This window comes from Enoplosus armatus, chromosome 22, assembly GCF_043641665.1.
Source record: "Enoplosus armatus isolate fEnoArm2 chromosome 22, fEnoArm2.hap1, whole genome shotgun sequence".
In the NCBI taxonomy this organism is placed as follows: domain Eukaryota; kingdom Metazoa; phylum Chordata; class Actinopteri; order Centrarchiformes; family Enoplosidae; genus Enoplosus; species Enoplosus armatus.
In genome coordinates this window covers 10,088,214-10,107,028 of record NC_092201.1, presented here as the reverse complement: position 1 = coordinate 10,107,028, position 18,815 = coordinate 10,088,214, and the positions used below count along the sequence as shown (strand labels likewise).

General features: G+C 42.7%; 1 protein-coding gene across 1 annotated transcript in view; it reads right to left on the bottom strand.

Annotated features, from left to right (window-relative positions):
- LOC139304814 (prickle-like protein 1) overlaps window positions 1-16,792 on the bottom strand; it is a 28,796-nt gene extending 12,004 nt beyond the window's left edge. Inside the window, exon 1 of the mRNA XM_070928691.1 lies at window positions 16,590-16,792. The gene's annotated coding sequence lies outside the window, so the exon portion shown is untranslated. The remainder of the gene's footprint in view (window positions 1-16,589) is intronic.
- Between the last annotated feature and the right edge of the window lie 2,023 nt (window positions 16,793-18,815).

Genomic DNA, 18,815 nt, shown 5'->3' with positions numbered 1-18,815 from the left:
GTAACAAGACTGGGGAAATATTAGCATTCCCCCAATTAGAATACAGTCGAATGAAGCCCAGGGCCTCAAAACACTGAATTTACAGATTAGAAATGCTGTTAAAAAGTCAAACCAAAACTCTTATCATAGAACAAAGGGGTATTTGACTGTTGCTTTGTTCTTCAGTGACTAATCTATCAGGTTTTATGGTAGGATAGATAATGTTATCACCCAGAAGCTTTTTCTTTACCTGTTCTGCTTTATCTCGTCTAACCTAGTTAAGACCAGCAAGTGGTGCAATTAGATGAAGTCAATTTTTTTTTTTTTTTACCCGAGATTATTTTGAGCCACTATCTCATTGTTTGAAAGATATTTTTGTGAAGCTTGGAGTTGAGGAATAAGGAGCCGTTAATGCTTCTGTGTTTGTTGGTGACAACGTGGGTGCAGATTTTGTTAATGGACACATGTGGGCTGTTTGAAATGTTTGAAAAGGATTTTTTCCATTATTGCTGAATGCGGCAAGGTGAAAAATCCCCATTAACATCTCCAAGACCCCAAGGTGACATATTCCAATGACTTGTTCTGTCTGACCAATAGTCCAACATGACAAAGATATTCAGTTTACTATCATATATGACAAAATATGGCAGCAAATCCTCCCTTTTGAGAAGGTTAAACCAGAGAATGTTTGGCATTTCAAAATAGTCACTGCGCTGTTTCTCGGTTTCTCTCTGTCCTTCTCTGACTCTCATCCCATAAGTTACGGGGGAAAGGTGACTGCGGATTCCTGAGCCAACATACACAGCAACTCACATTACACCATGTCACCTGTTGGCAACAACACAATGGCGGGCTTTGTCAAAAACAAAAACAAAATGTCCAACCATTCCTCCTTTAAAGCCGAGCCATGGTGGAGACGTGACAGGAGGAGGTGAAGGGGGATTGAAAAGGGAAAACTTTTTGAAAAAGGCATTTAAAGAGTCACAACATTGGGTCTGTGTAAACACGGGCCAGATGTAGCCGGCTAACGGTTAATCATGTGCCTCCCCCGCTTAACTGACACTTTTAAAGGGGCTCTCCTTCACCAAGGAATTAGTTAGTCAAACACGTGTTAATTTCAAATGAACACAACCTTGGGCGAACTAAAGGAATACATCCTAATTTACCGAAGTGTATCATATTCTCTCAGTGAGGACATATTTATTAAACTATCAAACTGGTAAAGTAGTTACAGCTTTAGTTACCTGCTGTTAAAAAAGAGATGTTGAGCACTTGCTCTGTAAAAACTGTAATGAAAAGTCTATTTTTCCTAAACGTCATGGAATTTGCTTTAGGAAAACCATTAAATTGTGGAGTTCAAAGGCCGAGGTCATCGCTCTTTGACTGGTGAAGAGTGTTGTTTTAAGGCCAAATGGGTGTCAGGGGGTGCACAGGAGACTTAACACAGCTGGAGTGAGACCACCTGCGCAGACATAGAAGAACTGTCTATACACACAGACACAAGATGCTATACCTAGACATACATCCACACACTATATCACAAATACAGCAACGCACACACGTAGGATCGCCTCTCAAACACACAGCACTTTCATCTTGAGCCAAGCTTAGCCATTTGTTTTCTTCAGCTCTTTTTCAACACTTCAGGTGCTGCTTTAAACCTAGGAAATCTCCCACAATCCATTGCATGCCTCCTCATCAACAGATCTAAGTAACGGTGGAACTTAAGTGCAAGCATTTTCCACAGTAGAGCTGCAAAAGCGCTCCTCATTCAACAAAATCCTTCTGCATTTGCAAGTTTCAGGGAGTGTACTCATCTATTTTCTTCTTACCTCCAGGAAAAGCATCTCTCTTGCCACCTTCACATAAAGCTCTCACTCACTTCCACAATCCCCTGGTCACACAGCACTCGGGCTCCGGCTACATGTCTGCAGCATCGAGCTCAATGGATCCACACTAATCAGATCCAGATCCCACACCGCCAGGAAGTATTCCCCCAACGGCTCAGCCTTTTGAAAGTCAACGTCAGCTGTGAGGGGAAAGTCTGAAAAGACGCAACTCACTCCGCAGCCGGGGAGCAACTCATTTATGGGTCCAAAATTTTGAGGTCCAAAGAGCAAGGAGGAGGGCAGAGAGGTGACGTCTCTATCTGGAGTGTCTCTGATCCCTGGGAGTGTTTGGGAGTGAGTGGATGTGTGTGTGTGTGTGTGCTCTTAGGGCAGCCAAGCCTTGTCGGCCCCTCCCTCATTCCTCCCCTCCAGAGCAAATCGCCTGTCACTGCACTTCAACCACACACACACACACACACACACATCAGAGTCAACACCCCACCTATCTCTACACCCCCTTCCTCCACCAGAGAGTGACACCAAGCCTCCTTCCACCCCGCCCCCCAACTCGGCTGCAGGATTCCTGAGAGCCAGATGACATGTCCACCCTACTCTCACACTTTTTTCTTTGTCTCTCTTTTAGTCTGTCTTATTCTTTCTCAAATTTTTTGTTCTACAATCCAGGCAGCTGTTCACTGCCTCGTAAGAAAGTCGTGAAGGGTAAATAATCCCAAAGTCAATCTCAAACATGGTTGTTTAGTTGCATAAAAAGGGATTTCAAAATGCTAAATCCTCCATTATGTTCGCAGCTAGTCGTTGCCTTTGTCTGCCTGTAGTTTGGTGCTGGGCAGGTAGTGTACAGTGGGTTTTAAAGACACTGAGAGTGGTCAGAGTGAACCAAAGCAATAGTTGTGGACCAGAAAACCAAAACAACAATGTTCATAACTGTGAGTGATCTCTTTCACATACAAGTAGTCATGCGATCCATTGTTAATATAAAATTATTAATTACAGCCACTGTGAGTCTTTCTTTGCCAAATTGAATCATTTAAAGGCAGCTTATGATTTTTCCTTCCAAAATTAAACTCCTAAGTTTTTCTGGTTAAATATTGACTGTGCTTCCTTCCCAAGTCAGCCTCATCCATCTCAGGAAATTCTCACGCAGGGGATCTGTTACCACCACCCCCTTCCTATTTTGGCAATCTGAATGAGTGAGAGGAGAGGGGTCCCCTGTCCTCATCTCTCACTTCAGCCAATCACAATGACGTTATTGTCAAAGAGCACTCCACTTCAGGAAACTCCTGACAATCCAGCAGAACTAGAGGTTTTGTTCCAAAATGAGACATCCACCATGAGAAAAGGGTGGCACCTGCTTTACTAATTAGAAAATGTATAAAGTTACACTAATTGTTCAGAAAAAGTCCCAAAAATAAACAGTGCTGAAAAACAATCTGCACACAAAACAGTGGACAAAATACAAACAAATTCCCTTGATGTGCCTGGGGAAGTTTGATGTAAATAATTTGGACAAGCTCTGTGCCATCCGTCATTGTGAAAGGCTGAAAAAGCAGCAACGGCTTCATTTAAAGAGTCTAAAATGACGAATGAGTTTACTCAATTGTCCAGCAGACAAAGACGCCCTCTCCCCTGACAACCGCACAAAGTGACTTGCAGGGAGGGCAACAGAGCTGTTTGTCACATGCCAAAATACCTGTTACAAATGAGAAATGACTCAGTTAGCTAACTAGCTCAGAGGAGTGAGACAGAGTGAGAGATTCTCTGTGTGCATAGAGATGGGATTGTCTATGTGCTTTGCCAACACGGCCTTCTTTCCTGGCATGCCGACGTATATTTGAAATTGAGTGAGAGGAGAGAGAGAGAGAGAGCTTGGCAGTCCAGTCAGAGGGTGAACCTTTCAAAAAAGCTCTCAAGTTTTCCAGGGGTCTTGGCGCCGCTCTGCAAAAGCCACTTTGTGTTTAACCCTCCAAAAGATGTGCATTGAGTTTCCTGAGATACTTATCTGGATATGCATTTCGAAAGCTCTGGAAATCGTACTTCAGGCAGAGGGGAAAAGAGGAAAACCTCTATTTTTGTTAGAGACAAGTACTTAATGCAGATGACGAAAAGAGACAATGAACGGGTGAAGAATGCTCTGGTGTGAATAGAGGACAGGTCTGAGGATGAGTGGCTTTATCCCAGACAATAGGCAGATATCAGCCCCTCAGACTGGGCCTGGGCTTGTGGCCAAAGACCCATGGTTCTTTAGAAAAGACAAGAGGACAGTTGACCTTGCCGTCTCCTCTGCTTCCTCTCAGGAGAGGGTGCGACAGCACAGAAAGTATCTGTACGTCCTCTGAAAAGGAGCTTTATTGTTGGTGTTACAAGTGTCAATTTGTTTATCTTTTACAGCCAAGGAACATAATGGACAGAGGTTATTCTTATTTTTGGATTCAAGGAGTTGTTCCATGGGCTTTTACATCTGTAGGATTTTCAACTTAACTGCAGACCTCTATAGGGGACCAGAACTTTCTGTCTGTCTTCTGTTCCTCCCTTCGCAATATACTCTGGGTTTTTAATGGGTCTTAGCCATTATAAGGCAAAGACATCATGTATCAGCACTCTGCAAAGCCATTGGACATGTGCTGAATGGATGATACCCCGGTCTCATTCACATGTCCAAGGCTGATGAGCAGAAACTAACTAATGGAGGGTTTATGCAGTGACCTTTGACCCGAGCTCTAAAAATACAAACACATGATAGCACATAGCTAGAACTGCTTTGAATCCATTCTTTAATGTTGGAAAATGGTAACTCAGTGTTATTTAAAATGATATCACTTCACTTGCAGCTTCATATTTCACAAGCAGCTATTTCAGACCGATAGATCCACCCACAACTGTTCCATGACAGGGAACATACTGACTTTAAATGAAAATAAATCGGATTCCTTGAAATAACTTCTGGCTGATATCCAGCATTCGATAAAAGGACATTATTGGCCAAAATATATCGGTCTAACCTTGAACCCAGTAAAGTCAGAAGTCATTTGGACAGAAACCTTTTGATCAAGTCTCTCAAAGGACTTTCTGAGCAGGGTTTTCTTTCCTTGGCAAAAGCTTTGGACCGGGGTTCAGACAAGATCTAGTGCCCTTTTCTATACTTGAAATCCAAGACCAAGTCTGGATTACACACTGACTGCACGCATACACTCTTACACATACCAGGCACACTTACTCACTCCTTCTGGCTGCACATTTCATTTATCTATTGGAACAGAACTCAACTGGTAATTTGGCCTTTCCTTAACCTTTATTGTGCTAAGCAGACCTGCTCTTTTCTGCAGTGCTGTGCTTCATTTTCATTTCTAACAGTCATTCACACCTGGACTCTACTACCAGTACTTTGTTTCGTCCCCAGGAGGCAAGAAGGGGTTTAACTGATTCCTTCGAATGCAAATATCAGCCGAGACTTCCCTCTGGTTGTTCAAAACAGAAATCAACAAGGACAGTGGCATGCCTCAACTTGTTGTAGGACAGTTCGTCAAAAAAAAGCCAAACTCAAACAGAGCATGGAGACCATTCCTGATGTTAAAGAAGCGTAAAGTACAAATACATGATGAAATATACAAGATTGTGCAAATAACGCTCCTGCATGGAATTAAAACCTTTGAAGGCTTTGAAGGCAAAAACTCTCAGTGCTAAGCCATGTTCATATAATTCTGTTAAATGTAAGGGTGTGGGGGTCATGGTGAAATTATCAATTTATCAGTAATTAAGTACAATTTGTAGGAAACAGTGACACGGTGAAGATGTCATGTTACCTGACAGCTGCTTTTGACCGTCAACAATGTTCCCTGTCTCACTACCTTGAAAAGGCTAAGGTACGCTGGAAACGATCTACGAAAAGTCGTCCGACCAAATCTAAAGACAAAAATGTTTAGGTGTTCTCAACGGAAAAGTCTGAGACCTAATGAACTGTATAAATTAGGTGAACCCCTTTGTCTCCTCAAATACTCACTCACTTGTTGGTTACAAGGAAAATCTTGAAAAAGTTCCTAACACAACAAGTAACACTGCTGAACCAAAGCTGACAAGCCCGACGAATAAAGTGAAACTTGATTTTCTAACAAATTTAATTTAGTCTAATAGTCTAATGGGGTCTAGTCTAATAGTCTTCTGTATGGCCCTGTCTCTGTATCTACAACAACACCCACAAGTAGCTTAACAAATAGACATATCTGTATCCTGACTGTATTTATTTTTTAATCAACATTTCCCATTTACATAGGCCATACACACAACGGAGGACAAACAAGCTCACACACATATCTGCTTCACAAAAAGACCTCAGATCCACGTCTCAATTCACATCCATTATGATTCCCCCAATCAGCCCCATTCACACCGACAGACGCCTCTCAGCAGCCTTTCACACCAGGAAATGGATCTTTTGCCCTCGCTAACAAGGCCCACCAGCTCGACTCGCTGCTGCATATCAGATCCGTGGAAGTGCTGCTCGGTGGTCTCGCCAGTTCGGTGTGATTTAAGTTTCTGGTCATAAAACCCTCTGCTGAGATTTGTTAACCACCGCAGGGTGTTAGCCACACACCTCTGGGACAATAGGAGCAGCAATAAAAGTGCTGTAAAATGCAGGAAACTGTCAAGTATCTGTGATGCGAGCTTAGGTAAGGATTGTGTTGGGAGGCTTCAGTCAAGGTTCTTCTTGCTCAGAACTCTACTGACATCATTTAAAGTAAAATGCCGAGTGGGCAGACCATTTTTGATGTTGACTAAAATATCTCAACAACTGTTGGATGGATTGCCATGGAATTTTCTACAGACATTTATGGTGCCCGCAGGATGAATCTTAATGACTTTGGTGATCCCCTGACTCTTCCTCTATTGCCAGCCTGAGATGTTGTATGAAATGTCTCTACAACTATTGGATGAAATTTGGTACAGACATTCTTCACCCATCAAGATGAGACTTTGGTGATCTTTTAACTTTCCATCTCACACCATCATCATCTTTGGTTTTTGACCAAATACCTGCAAAACTAATGACATTCCAATCAGCCTCAGCTGTTGGTAAAGCTATAATAGCAAACATGGTAAACATTATACCAGCTTAACATCAGCATGTTAACATTGGCTGTGTGAGCATGTTAGCATGCTGATATTACGCACAGCGGTGCTTTGCATGGGATTTAGCTGTAGATACTACCGCACACAACACATTTTCGGCTTCTGTCTTTAACTGACCCCTTTATTTTTAAATATTATATATTTTGTATACTCCTTAACTAGACAGGGAACCTTTGCACATGGAGCTTGCATCTGCAGCCAGTGTTTGTGATTTCTCACAACATCAATAAAGCTATCTGCTTCGGGGTTGGACACTAGAGCTGACTTCAGTCACGGGCATATACCCAACAGATGCTATTAAATGTTCTCTTCATTTTCTAAAATAGAAGGCATCTCATTTTGGATAAATCATTGCAAAATGAAAATAATCGCTGCTTCAATGCAGCTACTGTTCAGCCTTACACGTGTATCTGTCAATCTTTATTGTGCTTTTGGTTCTGCCTATATCCCTGCATATGTAGCCAATTATGCTGACATTCAAGTGGATTCAAGTGAAATCCCTTCACTACTCACAGGCTGATTAGAGTATGTTGAGGAATTATGCTGTTTAAGGGATAAATATGGTTGTCAAAAACAGTACAGAGGCTTCTCCTGTACTATGTCTAAGTTATTCATTATTTTTTATGATTTGGCAGGGTCTGCCTCAGACTGCTTAATACATGTCATTACGTGAATCGGACTGCATGCTAGTCCTAGATGGTCCCTGTAGGCTAAAATGTCTTGCCAAGCAAAAGTATCCTGATGATGAAATGCATTACTCTTCACTTCAAAATAATGGTAACTAAGGTCTTAGATAAAAAGATATGTATACATACACATTCTGCTGTGGGGGTAGGAATGGAGCCTGTACTGCTTCTATGGTGCATACAAAGGATATTTCAGTGTTAGTGATAAATAAATAAACGCCCTGCCAGCAGTATACAGTGTACACAGTGTTCTTCCTGCTGTGTTTATATTTTTGTCCAGCACATTCCAGGATTTCAGATGTGCATGCATATAATTTACCTGCCAAATCTAATGAGTTCTTGATATTTTTTTTGTCATATTTTGCAACACAGGTGAGCCTCGTCTATCTTCATCTCAGTGGTGAGTGGTGCTAAATTACGCAGCTACATCCTCAATCCTTTGTAATACCAGGAATTTGCATTAAATAGGAGAGTAGTTTCACACACTCTTACCACTTCAGCGAGGAACTGGAATATAGGTGAGAAACACCATCACAAAACTGTGATACCTATTAGGAAACAATAGAAATCCACTGTCATTATACTACAGTGTGTGTGTGTGTGTCCCATCCTTCACTAATTTGATATTGTTAAGTGATGCATTCCTTCTTTAACAAAAGCCAAAGGTCACTGTAACCACCACTGTGAAAGGAGTGTGTGTGTGTGTGTGTGTGTGTGTGTGTGTGTGTGTGTTTGAGGCGTCTTAATAAAATCTCAGGCTGCTGCGATCGTGTTGCCTCACTTACAAACTGACGATCCTCCACAGAAGAGAAAGAACAGGCAGATATTTATAACTGGAACAGAGGTGAGCAGCGGGCCGATGATGAAAAGGAAAATTGTCAAAAACCAGATTGTCTTGTTCTTGTTGACAGGAAAAATGTACGTGCCACTGTAGTTTTGCTTCACTTGAACAGTAAGAAAAGCACAGTGTTCATGTCTGGGCCACTGATGTAAGGATGAGCCCACAAACTATAATAATTTAAATAAAAGATAAAGAGAAATAATATTCTTTTAAGAAAAAGACACAAATATTATTAGGCCACAGATGCAAGGCCTGCAGACTACAATAAAAGATAAGAAATCAGTTTCTCTTGTTCTTGTTAAAGGGAAAATGAAAGTGATGCTCGTCAAAAATAAACTTGTTTTTTATTTTTACTGGCCTCCACGATACTTTGACTGAACTGACAATGATGCAGCATCGTTATTGCCTTTACATGCAGTCCCTCTATCAATCTAGGTATCCATCTGACTGATTTATAGTGTGTCACATGTTTCAGCCAAAAGAAACAGGGCCTTTAATGAGCTGTGCCACTCAAACTATATGGAAGTTCGTGAAAAACAAACACGAATAAAAACAAAAGAGAGAGAGAGTGTGTAAAAACAGCTACATCTGATGACATGTCATGCAAGATGAGCAGCAGCATTGCATCACATTTAGTATGGGAGAGCTGTTTGTGGTTGTGTGTGTGTGTGTGTGTGTGTGTGTGTGTGTGTGTGTGAATCCCCCATGAATTTTGTGTATGAGATAGATGTAGGCCAGGGATTGGGGTTGTGTACACAGAGGCTTAATGACAGGACCCTGGAGGGATGGCGCATCAGTCAAGCGGAACAGACAAACACACACTTTAACATATACACACTGACACACACATATACCGGCTGTGTATTACCCTCACTTTCCCATAATTTAGCATTGGAAAGACAACAAGAGCTGGGAACGGCGGGTCTGACCAATTTCGCAGCCCTAGGCACTTTGTCACACTCAGGCTGCCGTTTGGCCTACATGGGCTGGCACAGTTCTCAGTGTCGGAGAAGGGTGTGTGTGTGAAACCATATAGCCTTTAGTTCCAATAGCAGATTCCCAAGGCGCTTTTTTGTTTAGCTTTATATGGGTTACTGAGCCAGAGATTGAGACAGAGAGAGAGGTTTTTGAAAAGAGACAGATAACAAAAACAGCTGCGTGATATCAGCTTAGCTCAGCACAGCAACGGTAACATTTTGGTGGTGGGTTTGGATGCCATGAGGGCGACAGATATCGAGGCTATGTGTTATATGAAAGTCGCTTTGAACGCCGCACTTAAATAAACTCACTATCACAGGGAAAGTGGCGTGACTGTCCGTTTTTTGCGGGGTGTTTGCCTCCCCTCCTCTCCCAGGGACTGTGGTTGAATTTGGCCAGGCAGCCACTGTTGGCATTCCACACTGACCCTCGAGTAGCGGGCCTGAGGTTCATGGGTAAACAGACAAACCGTTTGGTGGGCTCGCTGTGTAATTTCGGGAGCCTGTCTCACCCCTTTCACTGTCTGTCTCTCCTCACCGACCTCCCCCCTTGTCTTTCCTCTCAGCCAGCCATATCCTCAGTTGGCCTCTCTGTTAATTCAGACCTACCTGACAGTTCTGACTAAAACCTTCTGGGTTTACTATCTGTCCCGCTCGGCGACAGGCTCAGCTCTCTAAACACACTGAAGACTAATCTGCAACAGATGGGAGACGGGCCGGGGAGGAAGTAGTATAAAAGGATATACAGCATATTTGTACCCCTTGGAACCAAACGATAGGGTTTCAGAGAAGCAAAGCCGGAGGAGAGTTGTAATGATGTGCACAGCGGCGGCTCCCAGGGGCTTAACTGGACATATTACTTGGAGATATAAGCTGTCCATCCGCAACCAGATGTCTGAAAGGCCCTGAGGGAGATTCTTGAGGGCTTTCTCTGAAGGGAACATGCACAAAAACTCATTCACACACTTAAACGTAAAGTATTGAATAAATAAAAACATATGGAAACAAGCAAATGTGTGCGTATACATACATGTGCACACACATAAACAAGCCCGCACATGTCAGATTTCACAGATGGCTGGTTAGAGATAATGAGCGCCTTAGCTCCCCAGTTTACTGTCTGGTTTTTGAGGTCATTAGCGTAAACACAAAAGACATTTATTTACTACCTCATTAATGCAAGCGGCAATTTAAGCTCACTTTCTCAGGCAAAAAAAAAAGGAATGGATGGATCTCACAGTGCGGAAACCCAGACGACTGTCAAATCACTGTTTGTGTTGGTTTTGCGACGAGCACTTGGAAAGCCCCGAGCTTTCATCAGCTAACCACTGCAAGTGAATATCTGTTACATGCTCCCCTCTTTGAGATGAAATTGTACTAGCTGAAGGAGGCTTGTTAGTGGGGGGGGGGGGCAGGTTATATAAGAAGACAGTGTACCTCTTATAAGAGCAGTCAAGTGCAGACTTCCCTTTGAAGAGTACGTACCATCCAGAAATGCATGGCATGGTTTGGATTTAAACCTGCAACAACTGATTTTTTGGCTGCTTGGGGGCAGTGCAAAGAAGCTGTGGACACAACACAGCTTCTTTGCTGTGTTGATGTGTCGAACATGTTAGCATACAGTTCAGTTACACATCCAGTAGATACAGAGGAACATTACCATTCATTTAGAGTTCTGTTGTCGTTCTCCACCGACTAAGCGACTATGAGAGCGGTGAGGGATTAACCAAAATAATAAAGTTGTGGGCCACATAATTGTCATTATGAAAATATTATTTATAGCACCTTTTCATACTGAAAGCAGGACTCCTGTGAGCAGTGAAGAAAAAGCAAATGTGCAGCTTTTGGCGAATTTGGTGAAAATCGTGTAATTGTCCCCACCCTCACTTACACAGTATTTATCACAACAGGCCATTTCCTGACTCCGAGTGGCATCAGATTGGATGGAGCCATTTCCCCTCTGGATGAATTAAGAGGCTGGTATTCCTCTGGGATGGTGTGAGGCAACATGGAGATAAGGTGACAGATAGGGCATGTCCCCAGAGACTATCTGCAGGGACAGACGACCACCCAACAGCTGACGGTTTTGTGTAAATGTCAACTACATCGTAGGGATGTCTTCCTGAAATTGTGCAACTTACATTTGTAACATAGCTTCAAAAGTATTCTCTACCTCATCTGCCTCTGTTTATTGAAGCAGCTTGACAATGATTAGTAAATGGAAAAACAGAGTTAGTCTCATGAGAACATCCCGTGTCGTATGAAGCTTCATGCATATTGGAAGAGAGGTGAAGTGGTAGAAGAGAGGGAGGTGAGCACATGAGGCAGAAAAGGGAAGAAAGACAGGAATTCAGGGAGAGGAAGAAAAGAGCAGACTGTCCCTGATTATCCCAGGAGCTCGTCTTAGCCTGAGGAACACACTGTCCCACACATAAGACCACATGAGACCAATTTAAGGAGGGAAGGCAGCCTAAGTCATGTTTTCCTGATGCACGCACTCAAACATTGATCCCAGAATATCCCTGTATATTAATTTTGGAATATTTATGAAGATTTATAATGATGCTGTTTTTGACATGACATGTGCTTTCTGCATCTTTTATCCATTACATGCTTTATTTTCATGCCAAAAAGAGTAGGTGTCACTTATATTTTTCTTTGCATGATGCAAACAGTTGCAGGTTTGACTGTTTAACTCACGAGGCTCACAGCATCACTGTTGCATGTAAACCCTATATCTCCGAAATGTCCGTTTTTCACTAACAACAGCAGGATTGTTTTTGGGTCTGTGGCGATGCTTTTTTTTTTTTTTTTTTTTTTTACATTATCCAATGGATTCAGAAAGGGCGGCCCTTCATCTGAACTGAAAACATCAAACCACCAAAACATCAAACTGTGAAACATGACACCAAAATTTGAATTAGAATTTTCACATCACAACAGCGATATTGTATGAGTGATGCAGCACCCAACAAACTAGAATCTGTTATAGAGACCTTTTATGTTTTTTCCCAATCATGTGTGCTCTGCCTCAGGGTGGTCATTTGACTGGGAATAATTACATGGTTGTCTTCCTATATGAGACTGTGCTTCTATCTATACTGTTTACCTTCACTCGAGCTTTAAAGCCTTTTAATTATTATCATCTAATAATCATCATGTCTCCATAACCACCGCGGCTGGCGACTGGCAGTGTCTGGGCAGGTGTGTGTATCTGTGTGTGTGAGTGGCTTTAATCATCATCAAATAGAGCTGTGTGTACAGGTAATTAAGGTGGTGCCAAATCGACTCTCACTTGGAGGCACGAGTCAGGAGCTCTCAACAACACCTCAGTTTTGCTCAGCAAGTGCTGGGGGCAACTTTATTTCAGCTCCGCTGCAAGTTTTAACACAGAATAGAGTGCAACTCCCTCTCAGAGTCCATTACTCAGTGTCTGATATTCTTCTAAGCCCTGGATTACTTTTCCTACCCACAAGCTGACCATAATACCAGGCTTGTGGAGCCAATGTGGCCTGCAGGGTTTGGTCTGTAACCACTCAATGAGCACAAGGATCACGATTAGTGTTCATAGATCAAGGACTGCCGTCACAGCCCCCCCCCACACACATTTACACACTGCACCCTTCACCTTCTCAGCATAGCCATGGTTTATGGCTGCTGTAAGCCAATATACATACACAATATTAGCTTCTCTTTCACCACTTATAGTGCAATATTTCCTTCAAACATGAACAACTTGACAAAGACTGAACCTGAACAGACATTTCCACCACTAACTATTTGCATGTTGGGCTGCAACTAATGACTGTTTTCATTTTCAACTGATCTCTTGATTGACCGTTTCGGCTTTAAAATGTGAAGAAATGCCCAAAACAATTGCTCAGAATCTGAGATGACATCTTAAGTTTGAATATGTAATTACACAAAATATAGAAAAGCATTTGAGAAGCTATGAGCAGGGAATGTTTGGCATTTGTGCTTTTTCAAGGTTGGTCCCAGCACTATTTGTATGAAACCAGTGATAATGCTGCTGATAACTGGTACAAGTGGGTGGTTCCCATGTAAAATTCCAAATGTTACTCTTCCAAGAAATGTCTGTTTCCCATTGTTCACTGTTTTGTTTCTCCTGTTCAGAGATTGGTTCTTCAGTGTTTGGCCCTTCACACACACAACTACAGGGGATAGCTGCTTGGCAAGCATTTGTGTGTGTGTATGTGTGAGTGTGTGTGTTTTCTGAGGTTTGGAATGATTTACACAACCCCACACTCGATTAATTCCAGTATGACAGCACAAACTTGCCTGTGTGCACACACGTTGGTCTGAGGTATTAGGCTGACAGAGGCGCACAGACAGAACAGTGTTGACTTACTAATAGATGGAGGTCTCTCTTTTGCAGACACACACACATGCAAACACACACACACACTTCACATTCATGTTTATGTTTCTTATTGGTTCCATTTATTTGATCTAATGCCAATCTGTGCTCCAACTCAAACACTGGGACACAAGAAATCTGTGAAAGCTGCACGACCCCCCTGAACCAGAGTCAGCCAGCAGATCCTAGATGTATACACTATTAGTTTGTGTTTATAATATTATGCACTGTAAATGTGAAAGCGCTCTAAAACACTTTATATTCATTATTGAGGGGGATCAGAAAGCCTTACTTTAAGCTAACCAAGGATTTAAGTTATCTACTGTCCATTCAAAAGCGGCAGAATTTGTCTCCATGTTATTTTAAACAACGATAATCTCCTTTGGGATTGAATCTCTCCAGCTTCAAACAAAAGAAAGGTGAAACACGGCACATCTTGAGCTCTTCAAACAGTTTTACTGCTGTGATCAGATGAGGTGTTTCAGCCGAGGAGCCAATGGCTCTAAATCCAGAACACCCTTGGTCGCTGAGCAAAAAGGTTTTCCAGGAGAGAGTCCAACAATATCAAAACAATCTCCAGGCTGGATTTCCTCTCTGGCGCTCAAACCCCCACTGGAGAATGGGAATCTGGGTTGCATATGAGAAAATGAAGAACTGTAGGATGAGGACTCTTTGCTTGTAATCGAGAGACACTGCTCTGAAAAATGAGTCTGTCAATTCAGAAATCGCCCATATGCGAAAAGTCAGCAGGGGCCTCAAAAACGCAAGAAAACCAAAAGTCAAAGACGCATTCATAATCTGTCTGATTCTCCTGCCAAGACAAGGCTCATAACTGTATGACGTTACACGTCCAGTCATTCTCTGTCTTTCGTTGAAAGCTGAAAAGGTCATCTACTCAAGAACTGCTTCACATCCTCCCCTCTGATTCACATCCTCCTCAGCTAGAACATTCTCCTCCTCTCCTCGCCGCTTTGACATGTTTAAACTAAATCAACCTTTTCACCCTGCCTGTCACTTGATATTTATTAAGCTAGCAAAAACCTTCTATCAAACTTCACTATCAAGGACACAAACGTCTCTAATTGTGTTAACTTTTGGGAAATATTCTTCTTCGCTTTCTTCGAGTTAGATGAGAAGACTGACACCACTCAGCTAGCTTATCTTAGCACAAAAACTGGAAACGGGGGGAAACGGCTAGCCTGGCTCTGTCCAAAGGTAACAAAACCAGCCTTCCAGCACCTCTAAATCAAAGCATGCTGATCACTTCAGCTACTGCCTGACTTGGCTCTCCCATGTGGTTCAAATGGCTGACCAATTAACAGCAGCTTAACTCCTGGTTCCAAACACCTATCTCTCTCTCTCTCACGCACACATGCATGCATGCACACAAGCATACGAAGTAATAGACATGTAGATCCATGAGCCCAGTGCCACACACAGACAAGGACACACACACAGATACGTACTCATTAACAAAGGCTTAACATTGCAGAGTGTATACCCCCAGCAAAGTGTGGCATAGTCTGGCCGACTGGCCTCCCACAGAGGGGGAACACACCTCAGTCACCTGATCCTCGGCTGCTGTCATCCCGGATCAGCTAACTACACAGCAGTTTGTCATTCGATTACAGCCACCAAGCCTGCCTGGCATGAAAACTCCACATTGCTGAGAGCACTGCTGGGGAAAGTGTACTTCAAAATATCCCCAATATGAAGTTCTTAAATTTGAGCTACACATCAGATTGAAATCATTTTAGTAAACAAGTTTTCTTCAAGTTTTAAGACTCAGAAGACCTGAAAGCCTACAGCTCTCACTGCAGCATCTTTACAAATCTCCCACCACTAGGTGCCACCACTGGCTTCAATACACATAACAGCACTGAAAAGTCCATCTTAACACGTCACTGCAGGACTCATAAACATTTCTCCTCATGCCCTTTAAATATGTTTTTATGCAATTTGAGACAAAAGTCAACATCTCAGAACAAGGCAGATTACTGAATGGAGAGAATTACACTCACATAATCTTGAAACTATTTGATTGTACTGAAAGAGACTACGGCAAATACTCCAAACTTTCTTTTAAAACCAGTAGAAGTGTGATAGAACATGAGAAAATGCTTCCCTTGGTCAATTGTTCTGTGTGGCTGAACTGATGTGGCTTCACATTGTAATGTTTCTGTGGATTCGGGCTGTGGTCTGTCAACACTGATGTGATTCTGAAGAGTTCAAGAGCTGCATGAAAAGACTCTTGAGACAGACCGAGAGAGGGAGAGAGAGAGAGAGAGAGAGAGAGAGAGAGAGAGAGACCACCACCTGAGTGACAAGCAACAGCTGAGTTCACACATCTGGAAACCAAAATGCAGCCCCTCCATTAAGCGCGTCTTTACGCACATACACTTTCCAAGTTAAAATCCCACTCCCCAGAATCAGCCACAGTTTCACTTTTTTCTCTCTCTCTCTCCTCCTTCAAGGAAAATGTGTTACACATCCTCAACTAACTCTTTTCTTCTCGCCTTCGGTGTGTCTGGCCCTGAAGTAATGGAGAGGCAAATCATTCTCATCTCTTAGCCATGTTGGCGCATGACGGAGGTAAACAAGCTTCTCAAAGACTTGACCGGCAGCATTCCCTTCATGGTCACAAAAACCCTCCACATTCACACACACGACTATGTGTACTTAAACAGCAAGGTTGGGACATTTAGAAAACAAGAAAATGAATGTTAAAATCAGGCCAAAAAACGTGACACTCACTCAGAAGCAACAGCTTGGTCCCGGGTCGGAGTTGAATATTCCGTTTATCAGAATAAAATCACGACTCTGGAGGCATCCGGGCTGACTGCATCCAACAAACACAACTCGGTTGCCTTTTCGAGTCCTGAATCAGCTCGATGGATGTAGTCTTTCACTGCATGGCCATGGATAGAGAGGCAGAGGGAAGGACGCTCACCGGGGTTGAGCGCTGAGCAGCTCTGGCACCAAGTTTAAGCGTCGAGAAATGACATTATCGCTGCTCTGCGCCTATTGGCTTAAACATGAAGTCCCCCCCCCCCCCCTCCTCCTCTCTCAATCTTTCACACACACACACACACCTCCCCTCTCCTTCTCACTTACAGGCAGACAGCATACTGTACACATCCATGACTTTATGGATAGATTTTGGAAGCATAACCAGGTCCACATGGTCTATTTTTCAATAAGACACGAGGTTCCCATTAGAACCTACGTGTTAAAAATACCATACAGTATGAGAAGGTCATTGTAAACTCATTAGTGGCTGCCATAGAGACACTGCAAGAGCCCATAGGAATACAGCAGCAATTATGTAATAAAATGTCCTTTGGGTTCACCTCTTCTTCATAAATTAAACACAAGCGTTTTACAAGGAATACTTGATCGGATGGACAAAATATCCAAGAGTCACAAATTAGAAAAACAAATAAATACACGTAGTCGTAGATTGACTTTTACATCATATATATATTAAGGTTATGAAGGTGGTTGGTGAACACACCAGTTTCCATTCCTGTCTATTACATGTGTGTCATACTGTATGCACACAGTAGCCTCCTGAAACTCAAACCTGACGTCATGATGTGTGGAAGTGTTATTTACTGTACAGTATGTTATTCCAAGCCCTGCCTGACATATGAAACTCACGTATGTCCAGTATTTCAATAATCCAGAGTGGCTTCCTTTGCTTGCAGACTCAATTCATCAGTGTCACAAGTTCAGCAGCTGCTTTCTTGGAAAGCAAGTAACAAACTGTTTTATCTCCACCAGCTACAGCCAAGTGTTCAGTCCCAGAGGATGCTAAACCACCCAGCTCAGGTGTATGAAAGTGAAGCAAGGTGGTGCTGAACTTTCTGCAAATCCTTGTCTGGACAGATAAAGGTTAACTGTCTCACTGTTCATCATTGGGGAACATAGATACATTACTGGCTGGGTGTGCAATAGACAATCATATTGAGCATTAAAGTACAATAGATAGATCTTTTTATAGGTAAGAAAAGCTGGTGATTCCGGACGGTGACGGTGATGATAAAATGGAATCATTTTATCGTCAAAAGGTGGTATCATTAGATGTTTTTGATGAAAAAAAAAAATGTGACCATAGTCATGAGAGGGACCAATCAGAAGCAAGCTCATGACCTGTTATGAGGCCAGTGTTATAGTTTCATGAACAGAGTGACCCCAGCCAGCTTCGAATGAACAAAACCTTAGTCAAGACAGTATTTTAGGTCACGGTTGTCAAAACGGTAACTCTCTTGGACACAAAGATGGATATACATCAAGTCATAAAGAGTTTCAAAAGGCAGCAGATCCTGATTTGTGGAGCGTTTGGATTGAATTTTCAGTCTCACAAAGTCAGGGGAGTGAAGAGAGCCATCTGAGTGTCCGTGAACCTGGCAGTGGGACAGACGGAGCAGGTCAAAACAGTACGGCTTATTGTTCCTGCCAGCCAGTCAGTCAGCCCACACAGCGAGGGACCCACGGACGCCCTCGTTCACCCTGCTGGCTGCTGCTCTGACAGCATCTGACAGCTTGATTTACAACTTAAATTTACATTTCACTTTTTAAGTCTTTGAGCTCTCATCCAGGGAGACTTACGATGAGTGCAGCAGCAGAATAAGCTTCAGTTCATACGTTACCAAAAACTGAAAACAAGCAGTGCTACAGCTGTTAGGACCCTGGCAACAGATGTAAACAAATATTTCAGTTCTGCAAAAAATAGCTCTTATAAACTGTTGTATAAGCTCTGTTTCACCACTCAATTCACCTGTTGTGCGTCACATCACACACACACACACACACACACACACACACACACACACACATACACATGCATATACAGCCACACACTTAAAAACACACACGTAGCTGCTGAACTTTTTAATGGGAAATCCGATCATCTTCTGTGTCCCGATTGCTCTCTTTCTACGTGTTCTCTTCGCCTCCACGCAGAATAGAGCCGGCCTC